Raw genomic sequence first — 21,943 nt, forward strand, 5'->3', positions numbered from 1 at the left:
ATCAAATGTAATGCAGATGATGCATTATTTTATTTCCTTAGGCAATGGTTCCTGGCAGCATGGCCACAAGTGAGCCTCCTGCTGACACTTTTCTCAGTACAGCTTTGGCATCTTCTGAGTAGACCTGTGGACTGTCAAATTAGAATAACAATTGCTCGCTTTGGGTCTTGGATGCATTACAAAACCGGTGTCAAAACCTTCATTAGGGCAACCTGGACCAGCATTGCAATACCTCTGAAAGAAAGCAGACTGAACTTTATCCTGTGAGCTAGAAAAGTGATAAACAGCCACACATTGGTAACAAAACACCTTTCTATGGTGTCCCACAATGCACAGCTGAAAAATCACTCTGACCCCTCCTGTTCATTACCATTCAGAGCAGCTCTCAAGGGCTGGGACAGGTAGGAAGATAAGAAACCTGACAACAGAGGTCCCTTAAAGTTTCACATTTTGAAATAAATCCTAAACTCACAGTCACCCATTCCAGCTTGAAAGCATCTCTGTCTTCAGTAGCATATTCTTTTGAGGCATTTAGGTGTGAGGAATTAGGGGGCCAATTCAAAAGGTGAAACCAGCTTGTGAGCACTGGCAGGAATGATGTAGACTCAGGGGGGTCTTGAGTGTAGGATCCAAAAATCAAGACGGATCAGATAGGAGTGAGCATGATGATTTCCCTGTTGCCACTGAGGCAGACTGCCCATTGCTCGATAGCTTCAGTAGGGGCTTACCTGAAACTTCTGCCAATGGGAAGTGTTATCAACTATGTCATGTGGATACTACTACCTCTCTTGACACCGGTCTAGTCAAATAATGAGGGCCTACCTTCTGACTGTCTGTTGTTGGGACAGAAAAGTCCTCTGCATGGTAAGAGACATGCATACCTGTCCTGTTTGCCTAACTCTACTGTTGTCTAGATCTCCAATGATGATCTTTTTGTCATAGGTGAACACGAATAATGTGTGTGTGCCATGAGGTAGGTCTGTCTCATGAATTGCAGTCTTGTTGGAGAGGGAGGGGCACCAAAGTGCTACCCTCATAGAAGTGGAAGCTACGCCTTCACCAAGAGTTAAGCATGAGTCCAGTGGTGGCAGCCTACAGTATGGTGATCAGTAGTAGTGAACAGAACCTTTTTAGCCTGTGCCACTGAAAAGAGGCCTACAGACTCACTCACCATTTAAAAAGTTCAGCTGTTGTGTGCTTATTGGCCTTAATCAGGTAGAGGTAGAGTGCTATGGATCCATTTTAGTATGCTTGCTATAGGAGTTTAGCTTATCTCAGGCTTGCAGGCCTGTGCCCGTTTACCTAGAAAATATGATCTGTTTTATTATTCATTTTTATTCATTTTAGCAGCACTTACAGTTCTTGCATTTTATAAGAATTTGTTTTATTTTATAATCAGTTGCCATTCCGTGAAAGCATCATTATCAGTAACGTGCGTATTGGATGTTCATCATGTCACTTTGCTTCACATTAGACGAGAACAGAATGTGAACATGTTAGGCATTTTGTTATGATATTTCTGATACAAGTTTGCAAACACAATCTAACGCTTATGGACATACACACGTCAGGATTTCTGCATGGATTATTAACATGGGCCTTATAAAAACTCTCTGTGAGACCAAGGGCATTGGGCATAGGGTTCCACCCAGGATATTCCATCTATACTGCATGTCACTTTGCAGCAGACCTCAGCCTTTGTGTCTCTACGAAGTCTGATTTGGGGACTGGAGGCCAACCTTGTCCTAAGGTAATGGGGGTTCTGGTGTTTCTCATGTACATGGTGTGGGCAGATTAGGTTTACCATGCCTTCCTCTCTTTCGGGTAGACAATACGCTTTAGGGAGGAATTTGCATATTCATGTTTTTTTTTTTAAATGTTGGGATTGTTCATCTTCACATCACTTATTTTCACAATCCCGATTTTGTCTTGTCATTATCCTACTCATTGTAGCTCATGCATCTTATTGTAGATTGCAGTCTTTTCAAACAATGTACTGAAAACTGTCCTGCATCTTCTTTCCTGCATGTCTGTTTGGAAGAGACTCACTTCTAATGAAAGAAAAGGATAAGACTTGTTGAACCGTGATTTCCCTGAGAGGGTTTCAGAGTGCATGCACTAGGTTGCTGCATATCACCTTCACTGTTTGGGTTTGAGTAATGGGAAAAGCACCAACGGAATGGGAAAAGATTCCGTTCTAGATAGCACAAAAAACAAATCAGCTGGAAGCAGTGTTTCCCCATAGGGGACCCGAGAATTCTCACAATGTGCTTGCATTCAGAATAGTCCCCTCGGTAGAGGACTGCACCACTTGGGGTGCAGTCTTCGCTGCAAATACACAACCACACATGGTTCCATGTTACTTGCCAATCTTCCAGAAGTGTTTCAACAAATTCAAAATGAACATGAGGCAGCCCCGACCCTGGACTTGGGGATGAAACCGATGCATAACTTCGACACAGTTTCCTCAATAAAATTACGCAATATTAACTGGGAAGCAGCAGCTTTGGCCATTTACCAACGGCTCCGGGAGGTTCCTCAACAGAACCAGAAGTGCTAGCTGCCAAAGATTATCTCCGAAACTTATCCTAGTGTAGGTCAGGATAGTCTGGGAGCCAGAACAACTAAACCACAAATTCAGAGTACCACCCCTAAGGAAGGTACTGAACAAGCACAGAGGGTTATAAAAAATGCTGTGATAAACAAAAACAAAACAAAGACAAAAGAAGTCGGAGAGCAGATTCTCTGCATCCAGATACTTGTGAAAGAAGATATAGGGTCTCATTTTGAGCATGGCGGTTATGAGAACACCAGGGCCGTGGCGGAGGTTGGACCATTGCCAAAGCAGCGGTCTGGCCTCCATATTACGACCCTGACAGAGCAGCCACAGTCCGACCACCAACACTGCCAGGTTGCAACCAGCCGACAACCTGGCGATGCCAGCTGTCTCACTCCGCCAGAGCAAAGAGGCTTGCAGTGCTGCCCTGGGGATTATGAGTCCCCTTTCTGCCATCCTTTGCATGGCAGTAGCCCCACCATGCAAAGGCTGGAGGAAAGTTGGTGCTGGGGGCCCCATGGGAGCCCCTGCACTGCCCATGCACTTGGCATGGGCAGTGCAGGGGACCCCATCGATTGCCCCATCACGCGTTTCACTGCCCGAATTATGGGCACTGAAAAGCACAACAGGTGCTGTCACAACAAACACACCCCCACATTGCCTACGGCTAAATTATGAGCCAGTGTCAATGTAAAGGCCCAGTGGGGAACTTGTAATAGGGCCAGTGGTTGGAAGAAAGGCGTGGTGGTCTTCTGTGCAAATGATTTTGGGAGAGCCTACGCCGCCTGCTATACTCATAATAAGGGCCATAATATTCGAAATAGAGAAACTTTAAAAAATCCTGATAGATATCAATATACTGATACGAGGTTCCTCTAGTTCCTTTCAGGACACGCCGGACAAATGTAGTGGTAGAGTGGACCGGTCTGCCCACCACACTCACTACACGAATCTGAAGAAGGACTCACAGCATTCCTCAGAATCTTACACTAAAAAGGAGGATAAATCTCCCTACCAGAAGGCCCAATTTAAAAAGAAAAAGGTGGCAGCAATTTCCATTAAGCATGCCAGCAATATTGAGAACATTGCTGAAGAATCAATGTGGGCAGCGACTCTGCTAGACAGCGCAGCAGAAGTCACGATTTGTCCCCAGAGTCTTATAGATGATCTGGACGTGACAGCAACTAATGACTTTCTTTTCATTGGTACAGCAGTCAGACGCGTCTCCCCACTCAACAGGGTTTATGAATTAAGCATCCAAATTCAGGGGGACATAGAGCGCGCTATTGAAGTAATCTTTTGGGAAGCACTTAATTATGATATTCTATTGGCAGAAAAAGACTGGTCATCTGAATTTTTCCACAAGCTACTACATGGGAAAGATTTAATTTTGCCTTCTTTCTCAGTTCTAGTTCCAGACGCTGTAAAGGAAGCTTATGTTGCGCAGGCTCCCGTGCTGTACCACAACCCTGGGGATGGGACAAGGAACTGCCGAACTTCTGAGGTCCACACCACAGCCTCAACCTTAATATCCCATTAAAGATGAGGCTAAAGCCCCAGTGAGAGAGACTCTTGCACAACTTGAGTACTAGGGTGTAATTAAACCCTGTGTCTCTGCAATGAATAACCTGTTATTCACCGTTGCAAAACCAGATCACTACTATTGAACAGTCTTAGATTATAGACATTTAAACAATCACACTCGCACATATGCAATACAAAATGCACACAGCACAGCACCAATTAACAATATAGTGCATAAAAAATGCAAAACAACCTTGGATATTTCCAATGTTTTTTTCTGCTAAACCTAGCGCCTGAAAGTTGGGATCTTAGTGCCTTTTGCACATTAGGCTTGCAGCAGCACTTTTGTTGTTTGACTCAGGGGTATAGGAACAGCCCAGGGTTGTTTTCAGTCTGTGTATCATCAATATTACTTGATATTGACCCTGATGCGCTGTCTTACGTGGATGATATTTATCTCACAGATGACAACCTCAACATTCATCTTGCCAGGGTAGATGGGATCGTGCTTGGATTCACTGCTATAAATTCAGCTTTAAAAAAACAAAACTTGCTTTTCTCAGTGTCATATTCCTGGGATATGAGTTATCAAATGAAGGCAAGAACCTGGCCCTGCACTTTCTAGAAAAATGCACACAACTTCAACCACCGAACACCTTCAAGAAACTACAGTCATTGCTGGGTTTCTTCAATTTTGGCAGAACATACATACCTGACAATGCACAGAGCATAAAACCTCTTTATGACTTAGTTTTTCTCGATTTTTCAAACAAACATTGGACACTTGAACATACATGCATCCTCCGAGAGCTTTAGCAGGACATGCTAGAAGCCAAACACTTACACACATGCACCAACAAAACAAACTTGGTCCTCAGAATAACTGCTGGTGCCATTGGATTTACCTATGTCACGTTCAATGAGGGTGACACCAAACCTATAGTATACAAATCCCATTTGTACTTCAATGCAGAGCAATGTTTTGCACCCACAGAAAAGATACTGACTGCTGTATAGATGTTTGTCATAAAGGAGAGGTCACTAGCCCAAGGGAAAGACATTATTGTCATTACTCCAGTGCCTGCTTTAGAGGCTATTACCAAAGCAAGTGTTCCTAACGCTAAAGCATTACATCCACATTGGGTTCAATGGGCAACCTCTCTGACTGTAACTGATATTGATTACATTTTGGCCCAAAGTTAAAACACAAGAATTTCTCCATTATGAGCAGGAGTACCCTGCACCTACTAACATACTACCACTTGATCACTACCAAACTATTATTTACACTGATAGTTCAGCACAACCAGCTGTAGGCACTAAACATCAATATTTTGCCACTTGCACAGCCGTACGTGGGGTAATGATGGATGATGTTTTTCACTGTCAAAATACCTACATGCAGACCTTACGGGGCTGCACTGCACAGTTGGCAGAACCTAAGGCTCTAAATTGTGTGTAATTTGTATTACTGTGTCCTGTCCTACAATGATTATCTCAATCATTGGTGTTTGAACGGGTTTGGAGATTCTAAGGAGAACACCATCAAACACAGAACGTTGTGGGGGAGGGTAGATGATCTTAAGGACAGTCTACCTGATGCTCATGTAGTGTATACATTGGGCCATCAATGTTTAGGAGTACACGTTGTATGAAATACACTGGCTGATGAAACTGCCAAATCCGCAGTAGCTACAGCTTCTGTTGCTGTAATAACTTAATCTCACCTGAAATTGGATAATGAGACACTGGCTGCCGTGAATGCTTTGGCTGACAGCCAGCCTTTGCGAAAAGCATACCCTGCAAACTATGCATACTGTGTTAGTGCTCAGAATGTTGCATTTGCAACTATTCTAGGGTTGAGAGATTGTGTGAACCCCAACCAAGATCAGGGACCAGATCTCATCAAAGCGGTGTGTCACTTCTGCTCATGCAGGTGTGGTGGTCACAATTTCCCTTTTACAAAAATGCTTTTGGTGGCCAGTTCAATATAAATAGACCAAGTAATATGTACTTTGTTGTGACATTGCCAACAAATAAAAGGATCTACCATTAAACGACCACTACCGACATACCTCCTAGTGTCAAATAGACTGCTACAATGTGTGTATCTGGACCATTGTGGTCCCTTACAACCTAACGGTGCATACAGATGCATCTTAGTCACTGTGGACTCCTGTTCTAGATTCCTGTGGGTATGACCACAATGGCCGGCTGGCGCTTGAACTGTTGTTAATGAGTTGCAGATCTTTATCAGTACATTTGTGGTTGCAGCATTCCACCACCATTCGACCAGGGCCCTGCTTTGCCTCTAGGGCATTCAAGAACACATTGAAAGCAATGGGTTTTGAACTCCATTACTCTTCCCCATACCATCCCGAGGGTAATTCAGTTGTGGGGAGGAGGAAACAAGACTTAAAGCAGTCCTTAACAGCAAGAGTATTAAGTGTAGGCCTTAGTTGGGTTTGTCACCTCAATGGGCTCCAGAGAGCATAGATCATCTGTCCAGAAGGTCCTTGGGAGGTCGCACCCATTACGAGGTATTATTTTAGATACCAATGTATGTCCCAGATTTTGATGGTCCATGAGTGGTGGCGCCAGACTCACCGTTTGACATGAATGAACGTTTCACTGTTTTACAGGAGCTACTGCAATTTTGAGATGACAATTCATCCGCCTGTACCACCACATTGGGAATAAGGGATTTGCCAACAACATCTACCAGCTGGATTCCTAAAGATGGGGATCCCGTTTGTGAAAGGATTGCTGTGAAGAAGGAGTTCGGCATGTCCTACTTAGCACTAGTTCCAGTACTGGGAATACACAGCACCATAACTGACATCTTACCACTGCTGCCTGGTTCTAAAGGAACCAGATTTGTCTCCATTGACAACATCAAATCGCACCATGTTGCCGATCCTGCACAATAGACGATGAGGTCCCTAGGGTAGTACCCACTCTCCCCTCACTGCCCAACAGGATATACCTCTGCAAGCAGCAAACGTTTCTGTAAGCACCAATTTGTACAAAAATGAAACAATTGCCTCCTCAAGCATGGGGAGGGTGGAGAATGAGCTCCTGCTGATTCCAGTCACCACTTTGTTGACAAGACAAATCCAAGATGTGGAACTATACTACTCCAATTCAACACAGACAGAAGGCATTGTCCACTATGAACCTCCACAACGAGTGGATCCATCCACTAGCTCTGTACCTGCACTGTACTTTTGATAAATGGTCATTATCTTCTTGAACGCTCTCCCTTTGGGACGGTAGATGAGGTTTTAAAACCGTATTTATGTTCCCATAAGGTTCGAAGAGACTTGCCGCTTGTGAACATTTCAGCAGTTTCGATTCCAAATTGGATTGTTTGGGATCAAGTGTCCTTTGACATATACGGTCCTACTGAGGTCATTCGGATTCATATGTGTTTAAAATATCAATGACTGATGTTATTACACCAGGTGTTGTTTCCGATGACTGAGACATTAAAACAGTTAATTATATGCTTGCTGACCTAGACTACTACACTGTATTTGAAAGTGAAGATGTGTACATGAGCACAGCAAATTATGGGGAAATGTTCTGTCACAACCACTGGGGACATTACTTTCTGCACCGAGCTAGTAAACCCAGATCAGTTTCCAGTTACACACTGGGAACATTGTTCGACTCCACCTGAGGGGAGCTCCAAAAAATATAAATAGAAAAGTTTGTATATTTCCCTGGGCATGACACTAGAAATGCTGAGTCATATTATTTCAAATTGCAATTTTCCAGAATGAGGAAAATATTGCTAGCAGACACAAAACTGATTTATTCAGACTCCTTTGTTTCCCGACTTGCTGTTGAGGGCTACGGTTATTGGAAGAACACTATTGATGTGAACAGTGTATGGGGAAAAAAAAGATTGGCAGATACAGGGTAAGGAAGCTTTATTTAGAGCCTGCTTTATTCCTTTGCAAATGATATTTTTTAATGAAACTGCCCATCAAACATCCTGCTTGGGGTTAGCAAAAATAAAATAAATGAACGCACTCAGCATCCCCACATCAGCTGAATTTCACAATTGGCAAATGCTTTTAAATGTCACTGAAGATCAACTAACAGCTTGGGTTCAGAATGGTATCATTATTGCCTTACTTTAAAGGTCCCAGTGCGTGATTATTATAGCCAAGGGACACAAATGGCTGCCAGGCATGTTTTGTTAATTCCTTGGGGGGAGTTCAAAACATGCTGGCCAGATCCTTGCTATGTCTCGGGTGAGTACTTGTGTATTGTTACTACATACAGCGTGGGTAAACTGTGCCAACAATGGTTACGTTTTTCCACCTTAGCAGCTGCCAATCAACATCTCAGTCTCCTTTCTGAGAAAACTGCCTTACAAGATTTCTTGTTAGGACCTAGGAAGCCATGTTCAAAATGTTTCCTGTATGCTATTTATAATGAAATTTGGAAGCTTTCTTAAATGGAAAATGCTGCATGTTAAAGGCAGATGGATAAGGAAACTATGTAAAAGGCTTTAGCTGTTGTTGATAATGGTATGAACACTTTGTCCAACAGAATTTATACTTTGAATAATATTGTGTCATGACCATTTTACAACATGGGCAGGGTCAACTGCGTTCCATCATGCAGTTAGGTTAGACAGTGCAAGTTTCCAAAAATGGTTGTGAGCCCCTGAAACACATAAATAGTAACAAATTATTTGCCGCTTTTATCCAGGCAACAACCAACAATGACTAAAAACAAGTTTATTACATCATGCTTAACATTGAAAAGTTAGAAAATACGCCTTTTACTGCGGCAGAAATTGTGTCAGCGGTATGCCTAATACATGGAGTCATAAATCTGCCAATTTCCACCTTTCATTTCACAAACTGTTTGAAATATTTTGAGTAGGCAGATATGAGCGGCTAGGTGACAGTTACATACTTTTGATTTGAAATGTTTGAATGACAAAACAGAGGTCTTTCTTTGTGGAAGTGAAGGTGTCCTTACACGGCCTTTGCAACGCAGAGGTCGCCAACTGTGCATGCAGTATGACGCCTGGAATTTCTTATGTGATGTTGGTTTCTCACACAGTAACTTTTTGCAACCATGTTTTATTCCCCCCCACACAAGAGATAAGTGTAGTAGATTTGTAGCTCCACATTGCTACTTCTAATGTACATTTTGACGAGCTGTGCAGACTAAAGGAGCTATTGTTTCAAAAACAAGTGACCCTGACATTAGCCAGAAAGATGTTTCCTCTCCAGATAAGAGAGATCATCTCCTGAGACACACCCCCTATTAAATACTAATTTCCCCAGACACTTTGGAGAATTGGTCAGCAGAATGTTCGATGTCTCTAGCATTGAAGGGACTGTACACTTTTTTAAAGCTGTCGGTTCTAGGTTTGTCAGCACCTTCCATACCTTGTTTGGAGTCATACCTTCAGCCATACACTTACTCTTTTTGAGTGTAATTGGCAGATTCCAAATTACTTTGGCTTTGATTGGTGTTACATTACTGCTAATATTTTTGCGACGTAGTGAATGCCCTACTGCAGCCAAGCAGAGTGATGGAGCTACCACCAACCAGACTGTGTCATGAACACATAATGCAGTACTTCAGAGACTCCTTGCTGGAAGAGCTAGGACTTGGTTGGTCATTGACATTCAGACGAGTCATAACCTGTGTGCAACCGGTTTTCCACTGCAATTGGTGCACCTTCGAATGTGCTCCAATAGTGTGTCTTGCTGTGCAGCCTATGCCTCCTGGGGACAAGGAGCTATAAATGTTCTAGATGAGGATTCATTCACGGACATGCCCCTTGAGACTGAGATTGATACGCAAGGCATCTTATGAGCAACCTCTTGTGGATTTCCTGGCTCCAACAACATCTGGAACAATGAACGGTGCCATCTCCCCAGGTCATTCTGCGTTTGAGGTGCCTGCACACTTCTGCTCTGTGGATCCCTCTGATAATCCTTTGATTGATCCATCGCCTGCCTAAGTGAAGCCCTTCCTGGTCTCAATCTCCATTGATGACATCAGAGACCTTTTGATCATGATTACTGTTAACTTAACCATTGGCTTTTTGAAAGTATCAAGTGTAACACCAAATTGCCTTTCAATTCAGCCTGCCTGCCAGGCTGTTTTGCTTGTCACTTTTGACATCATGCCTCTTATGTATGATTTTAAATTTGTTTTCAGATTTTTAGTTTAGAGCATTTTTAAACTTTGGATTTCACACCCTTGTTTCGGCAACAGGAGTGGGTGTCGTGGATGGTTTTTAGTTTGCCTGGGTATAGGTGTTTAGCTTACCTTCGGCTTGCAGGCCTGTGCCCCTTTACCTAGGTGAATATTCCCTGTTTTAATATTTATTTTTCTTCATTTTAGCAGTACTTGCAGTTCTTTCATTTTATAAGAAATGTTTTTATTTTATAATCAGTTGACATTCCGTGAAAGCTTCATTATCAGTAATGTACGTATTGAATTGTCATCATGTCCCTTTGCTTCACATTAGGTGAGAACACAATGTATACATGTTAGGCGTTTAGATACATACCCACGTCAGGACGTCTGCATGGACAATAACATGGGCCTTAAAAAAACACCCTTTGAGACCAGGGTCATTAGAAGTGGTTCCACCCAAGATATTCCATCTATATTGCATGTCACTTTGCAGAAGACCTTAGCCTTTGTGTTTCTACAAAGCCTGATTTGGATACAGGAGGCTGACCTTGTTCTAAGTTAATGGGGGTTGGGGCGCTTCTCATGGGCATGGCTTGGGCAGATTAGGTTTAGCATGCCTTGCTCTCTTTAGGGTAGACAATAGGCTTTAGGGAGGAATTTGTATATTCATATTTTTTTGCAAAATGTTGGGATTGTTCATATTCACATCACTTATTTTCACAATCCTGATTTTGTCTCTTGTCATAATCCTAATCATTGCAGCTCGTGCATCTCATCGTAGATTGCAGTCTTTTCAATAAATGTATTGAAAACTGTCCTGCATCTTCTTTCGTGTGTGTGTGTGTGTGTGTGTCTTGTTGCACCGTGATTTCCCTGAGAGGATTTCAGAATCCATGCTCTAGGTTGCCAGAAATCACCTTCACTGTTTGGGTTTGGCGGAGGTGCTGCTAGAAAGCTGGATGGGTTGGGCTGACAGTTGCCAACTAGTGTAGGAGTGACTCAGCCCCTACAATCAGAGGTGCTGCCACCCCTAATCCAGCAGTCTTGTAGAGATACAAGAGTCCTTACGACAAGAGTACTGAACAGTGCAGGAGCAGTGACTGCGATGGATGTATGTGTGCCTGGGAAGGGTACAGTACAGGGATAGAGCAGCACTGCACAGTGCATGTATGGTTAAATCATGTACTGGGTGTATATATGTCTGTGAGGAATACATTACATGAGAGAAGTAGTGCTGTGCAGCACGTCAATGAATGCATTTGCTGAGTGTATGTGTGTTTGTATGAAGTACAATACATGAATGGTGAAGTGTTGTGCAGCAAGCATGCCATGCATGTGTGTGTTTGAGAACAGCACACCCTGGTACAATAGAGAAAAGCTACAATACTGAGTAGTGTGTGCAGACTGATTGTATGTGTGTCTGTAGGGGCACAATATATGAAGGTAACAGTACTAGGGAGCATGTGTACTGTGAAAGTACACTGAGTGCAAGTGTGAATACAGCTGCTTATTGCATGGAGGATCCTGGGTTCCATTTTGAGAAACCCAGTCCAGAATGGTGAAGGCCGAGGAGGACAGGAATCTCCCTAGACAGATTTGTGTATTTCTGCATTATTCTGACCTTGATGACACACACACACACTGGAGAAAGGCAGGAAGGCACTCTCCATTTACATTTCAAAACATTGCTCTTTTATTTAGTGATAGATCACAAGGAAGGGGACTGGACACATCTCAGAAAAAGAAATGGGACTGACAAGAGAATAATAAAGAGTAGGGCTGGGAGCCCAGGATTAACCTTTTGACGCAAACATCACTGTGGCTGATATCCAGGTTTGAATTCTGGTCACTCTCATGAACTGTGTTCTAGGACAATCAGTTTCTGAGTCTTTCATGCTGTGACAGACAGCCTTTCAGAAAGAATGAAAAAAAAAGTGAATGTGCACTTCACAGGAAGCAGATCCTCAACATACAATTTCACAGACTCAGAACCTAAATAATATTTTGTGTCTGGAAAAGAATCACAAGAAGGGCAGGTTGATACCCTTCAATTTGTCTTCTGCCAAGCAACAAGATGGGCTGTGGGAGGAGGGGGATGCTCCACAAATCTTCTGCCGGTGACCAGGACTGGAGGCTAAGGCCTGCTTGTCTCCCTGCAGTGACCCCGTATGCCAGAGGAGGCCACCATTAAACTTATTGGGCCAGAAGGGTTGAGACTTGTCTTCACCTTTATCGGTGGACCCATATGCCAAGAAGGGCTGCCATGGTGAAGGCGATCACACTGGAAGAGTTTGTGCAAGACTCCCAGTACTTTGGCAACCCCATATGCCAAGATGGGCTGCCGGTCCTACTGTGGCTAAGAGTTCTGGTCATTGTTGAGACAGAAGAATTGCAGCTGTGAACAGTGGGTCAAGCCTGCACACTGAGATCTGAACCTGAGCGATTCTAGGAGGATCTCAAGGATAAAACCAGAGATGTTGCATCCTTTTTGGGATCCAGTTAGGAGCCAGATGTTTGAACTCCCCTCTCCTGTGAAGGGAAGAGCGACTTACCTCATGTTTGCCAAGTGAGAAGCTCTGATCACTGGAATAAACTGGATATGGTACTCAGAGGAGAGAGTCTGCTCCTGCCTCTGCAGCTTTGTATACCCTGAGCATCCCAACTTCACCTAAGAGGATCAGGACTCAGGAGCTCCTGCGGAGAGGGCACTTGCTGCACCACTGGACACTTCCATACCGCCGGAGCATATCAGCCTGGAACTGGGCCTTTGGGACCCAGGGTCTTGCTGCTCTTGGCTCTGTGGCACAGTAGGCATTTTGAACTAAATCTTAAGGAGTCAAATGGGAACTCTTGAGTACTGCTGACTAGTATTCCCTGGCTGCAGCCACCAGTGAGTGGAGATTAAACCCTACCATGCTATAAGATGGAGGGTGGGACAGAAATTTGCCTGCCAACGGCTAGTGCCCTAACCTCAAGGGGATTGTGTTATTGCTCATGAATGTCATTATTCCTTTGTATATGTAGAGTTTAATTTTCTTATGAAAGGAAGTATTTGAATGGACATTGATTTATTGTTAGTACTGTGAGCACTTTGAGTTATGAGTTGTGTCACTTCCTGTATCCACACTTCCCCTGCATAGACTGCTCATCCACAGCTACCACTGAGAGTCAAAAGTAGAAGGGGTCTTGACCCAGTTGCTCAGGATCCATAGTAGGTTGGGCATTGGGTCATTGGAAGTAAAAGGCCTCAACTACCACAGTTAGGCTCAGTAGCCCCTGCTTGCCCCGTGGCCCTCTGAAAGAGGTTCTGATGGCTGGCCACATTTGTAACTGTTACTTTACTCACTACTTTAGGATTGGGTCAGAAATCTCTGCATTCAGAGCAGGCCTCATTGCTGAGCCTATCAAAGAATTAGGCTAGGGGGAATCCAACTGCTACAAACAGTACATCAGGCAATGAGACTGGGCTGAGCATTCATAGGATGTGGCCCCTTGGAAGTTCGCTAGGGGGTAAGAGCACAGACCGTTATATAACAATGGGCTGCCTGTGTAAATAATGATCTGATTTGGGTTTGTGTGTGATGTTCAATGATTCTTAACTTTTTTGTTACTCAATGGTAACATTTCATCACTGGTGGTGCACAGATTCTTCTTTTGCACGTCTCATGATTGGGATGAAGGATGTGATGGTTTTTAGGTGTGCATTGTATGGTTTAATGTGTTATATTAAACTGATGTCCTAAGGTGCCTCCGCCATACTTTATTTCCTGCTGCAGGTCAGCATTGATGTCATTAGACCTTCCTTCGTCTCAAGGGCAGTGCACTGGGAAAAGATAAGGAACTGGGAGATGGGCTTATGGAACACTAGCAGTACATGGATGGGTTACTTGGCATGTGCGGGTGAACCTGTTAATCAAGCTATGCCAAAGGCTTTGGAGCGAGACCAGGTGTAGACACATTTTAATGATGCACCTGGAAATGACTTAAGTTCCATAGGTCGCAGCCCACTGTTTCAGGCAATGAAGGAGATTATAGTCAACATCAGTAGGTCCACTGAATTTGTGAACTGAGGTGGTATGAGATCAGACCCTGCTGGGTATCACATGATGCCAGGTCAAAACCCACAATCAAGCTGTCCCATAGCTGCATCAGTAACTCCATGAGTCTCTGGTAGGATAAAGCTTAACCAGGTTCATTTACTCATAAGGGGTGCTTCAAAGAGGATTGCATCTACTTATTTAATGTGGGCACAGACATATTCCTCTTAGACCTAGAGTAGGCCCTAAAAGAGGCCGGTTTGAAGTAAAGGAGCATACAGAATAGGTAAAGGCAGCAAGGGGACTCAGAGGCGACGGAAGCCACCTACACAGATTAGTACAGTGATAGGGGAATTCAAAGTATTTAGATTAAAAAAAGCAGCAATCACCTAATGGGCCCCCTTTATGCCAGACCCCCGGGAGCTGTTTGGCAGGATCCCAGAATAAAAGCAAGGTACCCCGTTAGCCCCACGGACGGAAGTAAGCCTAAGCAAATGGGGGCTTGCCTAGTAATGCTTCACCCCTGTGTATTACTTCGGTTTCTAAGCTCAGGGTTGTAAAGTTGGGTTGAGTCAATTCAGAAAGTCTCAGTCCCCGATCAAGGATAGCTCTGAGGTTTGGTGCTCAATGGCTAATCAGATGGTTGGGCAGCTTAGGCTGCTCTTGGATTGCCTGTAAGGTAACCTAATACATTGTTTAAATAAACCTACAGCAATGTTTCTCAACAACAAGTTGTCCTCTCATTTTGCGTACGTGTATTGCTTTCTGTGGGTTTTTCATACTCTTTTTCGGAGACATCAGGTGTGGGTGGAGGAGGCGAGGAGACGTAGGAGCTAAGAGCTTGTTTGGTGTACAAAGGAATGCAGAGTCCGTGATGAACGAAGTCAAAAAGGAAGATCATCCTGGCGTCATTCTGGAGTCATCTGATGAGTTCAGCTGTGCTATTCCTGCAATTATCTGGGGAAGTCATCCCAAGCCATCCTGAAGTATGTGTATAGGGCGAAATATTTAAATGAGATGACTCTAGAGTCATCAAAGAAACTACTCCAGGATGGCTTCCTGATTACTTAACTGGAAAACCTGTGATGATCTTTTACTACTACAGAATGATCCCATGATGATTTCTGGTTTAAGCTGTATCACTCCAGGATGGGTTCCTGATTACTTCAGTGGAAAACATGTGATGATCATTTACTACTGTGGGATGATCCCATGATGATTTCAGGATTAGATTGTATTACTCCAGGATAATCCTATGAGTACTTCATGATGGGCCGTAATATTACAGAATGATCTTGAGATGACCGCAGAATGGGACTCTATTACTCAAGGATGATCCCATGATATCTTTAAAATGGGAATGTATTAGTCAGTGTTGATTTCACGTTGAGGATGTATTACCCTACAGTTGGTTCTGGCTGCATTACTTCATGGCAATTTCAGTTTGGTTATGTATTATTTTAGAATGATCTTGAGTAATAATGGGTAAACCTTGTTTGACATTCAGGAAGTAAAGAAATCCACAGTTTTATTAATTTGTTGGCTGAGCAGATTACTACTACAAAAACAAGCATTGGAAAAGGAAATAGGTCTCACATTTGCGACTAAATGGCTTGCCATTGTTTTTTTTTGCTGATGGTCTGCAGTACTGGCAAAAATAAAGTCTGAAAAAGAGGGTGCCAATGCAATGTGGACACATGACACTGTAGTGGCCAAGCAGGATCACGCACATGTGCTTGCCTCACCATGCATGCACACCCATACTGCATGAAACAGCCACCATTTTAATTATTGTTTTATTTACAGGTGCAAGATGGGGACTCAACTTGGAATGCACGGAAATAAAAACAACAAAGTACAGATTTTAAAATGTGCACAAAAAAGCTGTTGAAAACAGAGAGAGCAAGCAAGAAAATGAGAGCTGCCAAGCCATTAAAAAAAAAAAACAAAAAAAATTTTTTTTTAAGGATTGTGACTGGAAGAGAGCATTGAAAGAGGGTGGAGGGGGTAGTAAATGCATAGGGTCAATCGGTAGTAGAAAGGGTAGCAACAGAGGAGCGTGAGGCAGGGGAACAAATAAAAAATAAAAAAAACAGCTGGGAAGCAAGCAATGGACAAGTTGTGGGTAGTGGAAGAGGGACAACATGCAGCACCCGATGAACGGTGGTACAGCAGGTGGAGAGCAGTAAGCGAGGAAGGAAGCAAGAAAACACATGCTTTCTACGGAGTGCTAAAGAACACAAGCATTTGCAAAGCCAATAGGCCTTGCCTCTGTGACAGCTATTGGCTTTGCCAATGTGTTTTAGCCATGTTGTACACCAGTATGGCAGCTGTTCAGCATGGCTAAAAGTCAGTGGTGTAAATAAGAGTGGTGTGGAGTGTTGTAAAGTACAGTGGGGTGTTATGGAGTGCCTTAGAGTGTTGTGGCTTGGGGAGGTTTAGTGTTGTGGAGTGAGTAGTGTCTCATAGAGTGGAAGGGCAGAGTGGAGTAGAGGGTCATAGATTTGAGTAGTGCAGAGTGGAGTAGAGTGCTGTGGAGTGGCAAAGAGTGTTGTGGAGTGGTATAGAGCAAAGTAGAGTGGTGTAGAATGGAGTAGATTGTCAGAGAGTGGAGTGGCATAGAGTGGCATGGACTGAAGTGGCGTAGAGTCAAATAGTGGAGTGAAGTAGTATGTTATAGTGTACAGTAAAGTGGCATGAGTGGCAGAGAGAGTTGCTTAGGGTGGAGTAGTGTCACAGAATGGCATATACTGAGTGTCAGAATGGAGTAGAGTGTCAGAGTGGAGTGTTGCATAGTGGAGTAGAGTCGCCTAAAGTGGAGTGGCAGAGAGTTCTGGAGTGGTGTAGATCAGAAAAGATTGTTGTGGAGTGGCAGAGAGGCATGGACTGGGCTGTTGTAAAGTGGAGTGCTAGAGTCACGCAGGGTGACGTAGTGGAGTGGTGTCACAGCACAGCGTGGAGTACAGTGGCACGGAGTGTTGTAGTGTCAGATTGGCACAGAGTGGAGTAGAGTTTAATGGAGTAGAGTGGCTTAGAGTGAAGTGGCATAAAATACAGCTGAGCAGAGTAAACTGGCTTAGAGTGCAGTGCGATAGAGTGCCTTGGTTTGGAGTAAAGTGGTGTAGAGTTCATTGGCGTCGAGTGGTGCAGAGTGGAGTGGAACACTGTAGACTGCAATAGAGTACAGTGGTGGTGGGGTTGAGGGCAGTGACATGGAGTAGATTTTTTTCAATAGAGTGAAGTGGTGCAGGGTAAAGTGGAGCGGTGCAGGATAGAGTGCAGAAGTGTAGAGATGAGTGGCGTAGAGTACATTGGTGAAGAGTAGACTAGAGTGGCATAGAGTATAGTGTCACAGAGAGGAGTGGTGTAGAGTGTATTGTTGTGGAGTGTTGCAGAGTAGAGTGCTGTAGAGAGCAATGGTGTACAGTTCAGTGGTGCAGAGTAGAATAGAGAGGTGTATAGTGCAGTGACGTAAAGCTCAGAGGTGCAGAGTGCAGTCTTGCAGAGTAGTGTCGTACAGTGTAGTGGTGTAGTGTGAATTGGCATAATGTAGCGTTGCAGAGTAGAGTGCTGTTGAGAACAGTAGCCTGCAGTACAGTGATGCAGAGTAGAACTGAGTGGTGGAGAATGAAATGTATAGAGTGGCGTAGCATGCAGTGGCATAGTGTTGCTGAGTAGACTTGAGTATAGTGGTGTGCAGTCTAGTTTTGCAGAGTAGTTGGCATAGAGTGCAGTGGTGCCGAGTGCATTGGCATAGAGGGCAGTAGTGCAGAGTAGTGGGGTAGCACAGCTAGACTACAATAGAGTAGAGTGGCACAGGGTGGAGTCTAGTGGTGTAGAGTGTAGTGGCATAGAGTAAATTGTTTCAGAGTAGAGTGAAGTGTTGCAGGGTGGAGTGGTGCAGGGCAAGGTGTAGATGTGTAGAGATGAGTGGCACAAAGTGTATTGATGTAGAGTCACAGTGTGCAGTGGCATGGAGTGCAGTAATGAAGAGTAGCCTAGAGTAATAGCAGAGAATGCATTGGTGTAGAGATGAGTGCTGCAGAATGCTGTGGAAAGTGCAGTCTTGAAGAACAGAGTCTCAGAGTGCAGTGGTGTGGACTGTATTGGCATAGAGTGTTGCAGAGTAGAGTTCTGTAGAGAGCAGTGGTGTACAGTTCAGTAATTCAGAGTAGAATAGAACATGCAGTGGTGTAGAGTTCAGTGGCGGAGACTGCAGTCATTCAGAGCTGTGTCTTAGAGTGCAATGATGAAGAGGGCATTGGCGTACAGTAAAGTATTGCAGAGTAAAGTAGTGTAGAGAGAAGTAGCCTACAGTACAGTGCTGCAGAGTAGAATAGAGTGGTGTATGGCAAAATGATGTCAGAGTAGACACTAGTGTATAGTGGTGAAGAGTGCAGTGGTGCAGAGTAGCTGGCATAGAGTGCATTGGTTTTGAGTAAAGTGGAGTAAGGGGACATTGGGTAGAGTGCAGTGATTTAGAGAAGAGTTATTGGGATAGAGTGGAGTGGCAAAGAGTGCACTGGTGTATGGTTGAGTCGTGTGGAGTGGCCTAGAGTCTGGAGTGGTGCACAGTGCAGAGGTGAAGCATGCAAAGTTGCTCATTAAAGTAGAGTGCATTGGCATAGAGTGGCGTAGAGTACATCTTGCTGCCCGTTTGCCACTCCTTTTTAGCCATCCCATCATGAATTACTTCTCTTTGCTGACACCAATACTTCACATTCCACATCTCTCACTCCAGTTTTACCTCAGTCTGTCCCTTTCCTGGCACCCAACACTGTTTCCCTTCATTCAGGACAATACCCTCCTCCACCCCCTTTACCATTCTGTGATCTTGTCATGGCACCAAATTCATTTCCATTTTAAATGCCTTTGTCCCCTCCTATAAGCCATCCCTTCTTGTAACTGTTCCTATGTCATCCAACTCCATATTCATCTGCCCAACATCCACTACTCCCACCTATCCCTATTCTCAACCATGCCAACCATGACTTTTCCTGTCACCTCTGCACTGCATTTCCTATCTGTCACGTCTCCTTTCACACCAGTCAACCATTAGCTATAACACACTGTTTCCACCTATTACCCGCACCGAACAAGTGGCCATCCCCGACTGCTCCTTGTGCTTAAGCCATTCATTAACAATGGTCTCCTATTTAATGACATCTTCTCCCACCAAGCAATGTCAACTTATTCCTTCTTTTATCTACATTTTACTTCTACCCTGACCCATCCCAGGTACATTCTATTAACAGTTATCCCACATCTATCCAGTGTCACTCATTCCCTGTCCACTTCTATTAAACTGCCACGCTGTCCCACCAGCGCTTCAATACAATACTCTCCAATCTCACCTTCTTCAAAGAACCATATACTCAAACTATACATACCTGTCTTTGTCTGTTGAAATCCCCTCTCATTGTCTGTCCTGCCATACTGTCACACTCATTAGGCTCTCCTGACAGTGTGTCTCATTCTGTCAGACCACCTTCTATACTGACATCAAGAAAATGACTCAGTGAAGTACATACTTTTCTGACATCAGGAAAATGACTCAGTGAGGTAAATACATAGATTTCTAGTGATCTTGGGAAAGGTTTGCTTTACGCTTTATAATACCATGAGAAAAACGTAATTTCTGACCGTCATATGGGTGCTAATCACATGTGCAACAGTTAAAAGCAAGGCATTAATTTTGATGGAAAAAAAATACTTCCATATTTGTGGCTGGATTGCCCAGGTGAAATCAGGGAAAGGGGATCAATCTGGGCTTCCTGGCTTGATCAAACTGTGTGATCCCAGGCAAAGAAGTATTTCTGCTTTTTGAGCCTTCTTTTTGTTCATAATCATACATGAGAAAGGGCACCTTCAAATACCTGACTTGAAGATAGTTGCAGTAAAAAATGCAATGTTTCGTTTAATTAAGTATAAAGTTACTCTATGCAGAAAAAGAATCTAGGTCACAGATAGAGAACTAAGGGCCTCATTCTGACCCTGGCAGTCCTAAACCGCCAGGGCCACAGGCAACGGAAGCACCGCCAACAGGCTGGCTGTGCTTCAGTGCCCATTCTGACAGAAAAGGGGATCCGGCGTTTCCCGCCGGATTTCCCCTAGCTTGGCTGAATCTCCATGGCGGCGCTGCAAGCAGCGCCGCCATGAAGATTCCGACCCCCTTCCCGCCACCCTGTTTCTGGCGGTTTTTACCGCCAGGAACAGGATGGCGGGAACAGGTGTTGTGGGGCCCCTGGGGGCCCCAGCATGATTTTCACTGTCTGCTTAGCAGACAGTGAAAATCGCGACGGGTGCAACTGCACCCGTCGCAACCCTGCAACACCGCCGGCTCCATTCGGAGCCGCCTCTGTGTTGCAGGGCCTTTCCCGCTGGGCCGGCGGGCGCTCCTTTGGCGGGCGCCCGCCGGCCCAGCGGGAAAGCCAGAATGGCCTCCACAGTCTTTTGACCGCGGAGCGGCCAAATGGCGGTGACCGCCAGGCGGGCGGCGTCCACCGCCCGCCGCGGTCAGAATGACCCCCTAAGTCCGTAATCATGTTTACCCTTAGAGGACTGTCAAAAGACATGAGGCAGTAATGTTTCTTGGTACGGTACCCATCAATGTAGTCATAAAAACGGACATTTCAATGTGAAACGCTTTCGCATGTTAAACTTTTTAAAGACATGGTATCATATTATATGATATTTGCTGCATGATTTGCATACACAACACTTTAAAGGCTCGGCTTGTGCAGGAGTTCTAAGAGCCAACCACCTCTTTCCAGCCCCAGCAACTGTCTTCCCGGAATTTGCTGGCTTAACTTTCACCCCTTAAGAGCAGCGCCTCTTTAAATAGTCTGAGCGCAGGGTCGTAAACAAAGCCCCACATTCAAGAAAGCCCGTGTATTTTGGAGTCTGATACACACGCTACAAAAACACACAATTGTTCAACATCACAACAGAGGCTCACTCCTGCATTCACATACTCTTTCAAATAATACAGGGGGAATTACAGAGCAACAATGGCACAGAACAACCGGAGAAAAACATCACTTTCCCACTGGGACTTTACCTTGCATTTTCAAATTGAAAACGGGACTGGCAAAGTGTGTTTTCATTATTTCCACACAAATATTGTGCCGATGCAAACTGCGTGAGTTGTGTTCGCTACTCTTCCAACAGCACTCCTTCGAACTGCAGTAGGAACTACTAGACATTACAAAAACACTTATGTATCAACACACTTTGCCGCCAAATGACCAGGCAGTACATTTAAAAGCCAGTCTCCCGCCTTTCAAACAAAGCGCATCACACACACATCTCAAAAGGGCGACGATAGCCACGAAATCAAATCCTGCCTCACTCTCCACCTCTCCCCCGGTGCACATGTCTCCAAAAGAAATACAGAGTGAAATGGAACAAAATATCCCCTTTAGCACAGCACTGAATCCACGCACTGCCCGGAGCAACAGCAACTCTTTAGCCTTTCCTTCGCCATCGGGCACAATGTAATTGTACTTCCGCTTCCGTTCCATTGGAAAAGAAACATTTGGGTGGAAGAAACAGAAAAGGGACTACCGCGAATTCACAGTGCAATTCATTAACTTGGCGGCCATCAAGCATTGGCAATGACAACTAGTTTCCTTACTAATAGAAT

This window comes from Pleurodeles waltl, chromosome 1_1 (assembly GCF_031143425.1).
Source record: "Pleurodeles waltl isolate 20211129_DDA chromosome 1_1, aPleWal1.hap1.20221129, whole genome shotgun sequence".
Lineage (NCBI taxonomy): Eukaryota > Metazoa > Chordata > Amphibia > Caudata > Salamandridae > Pleurodeles > Pleurodeles waltl.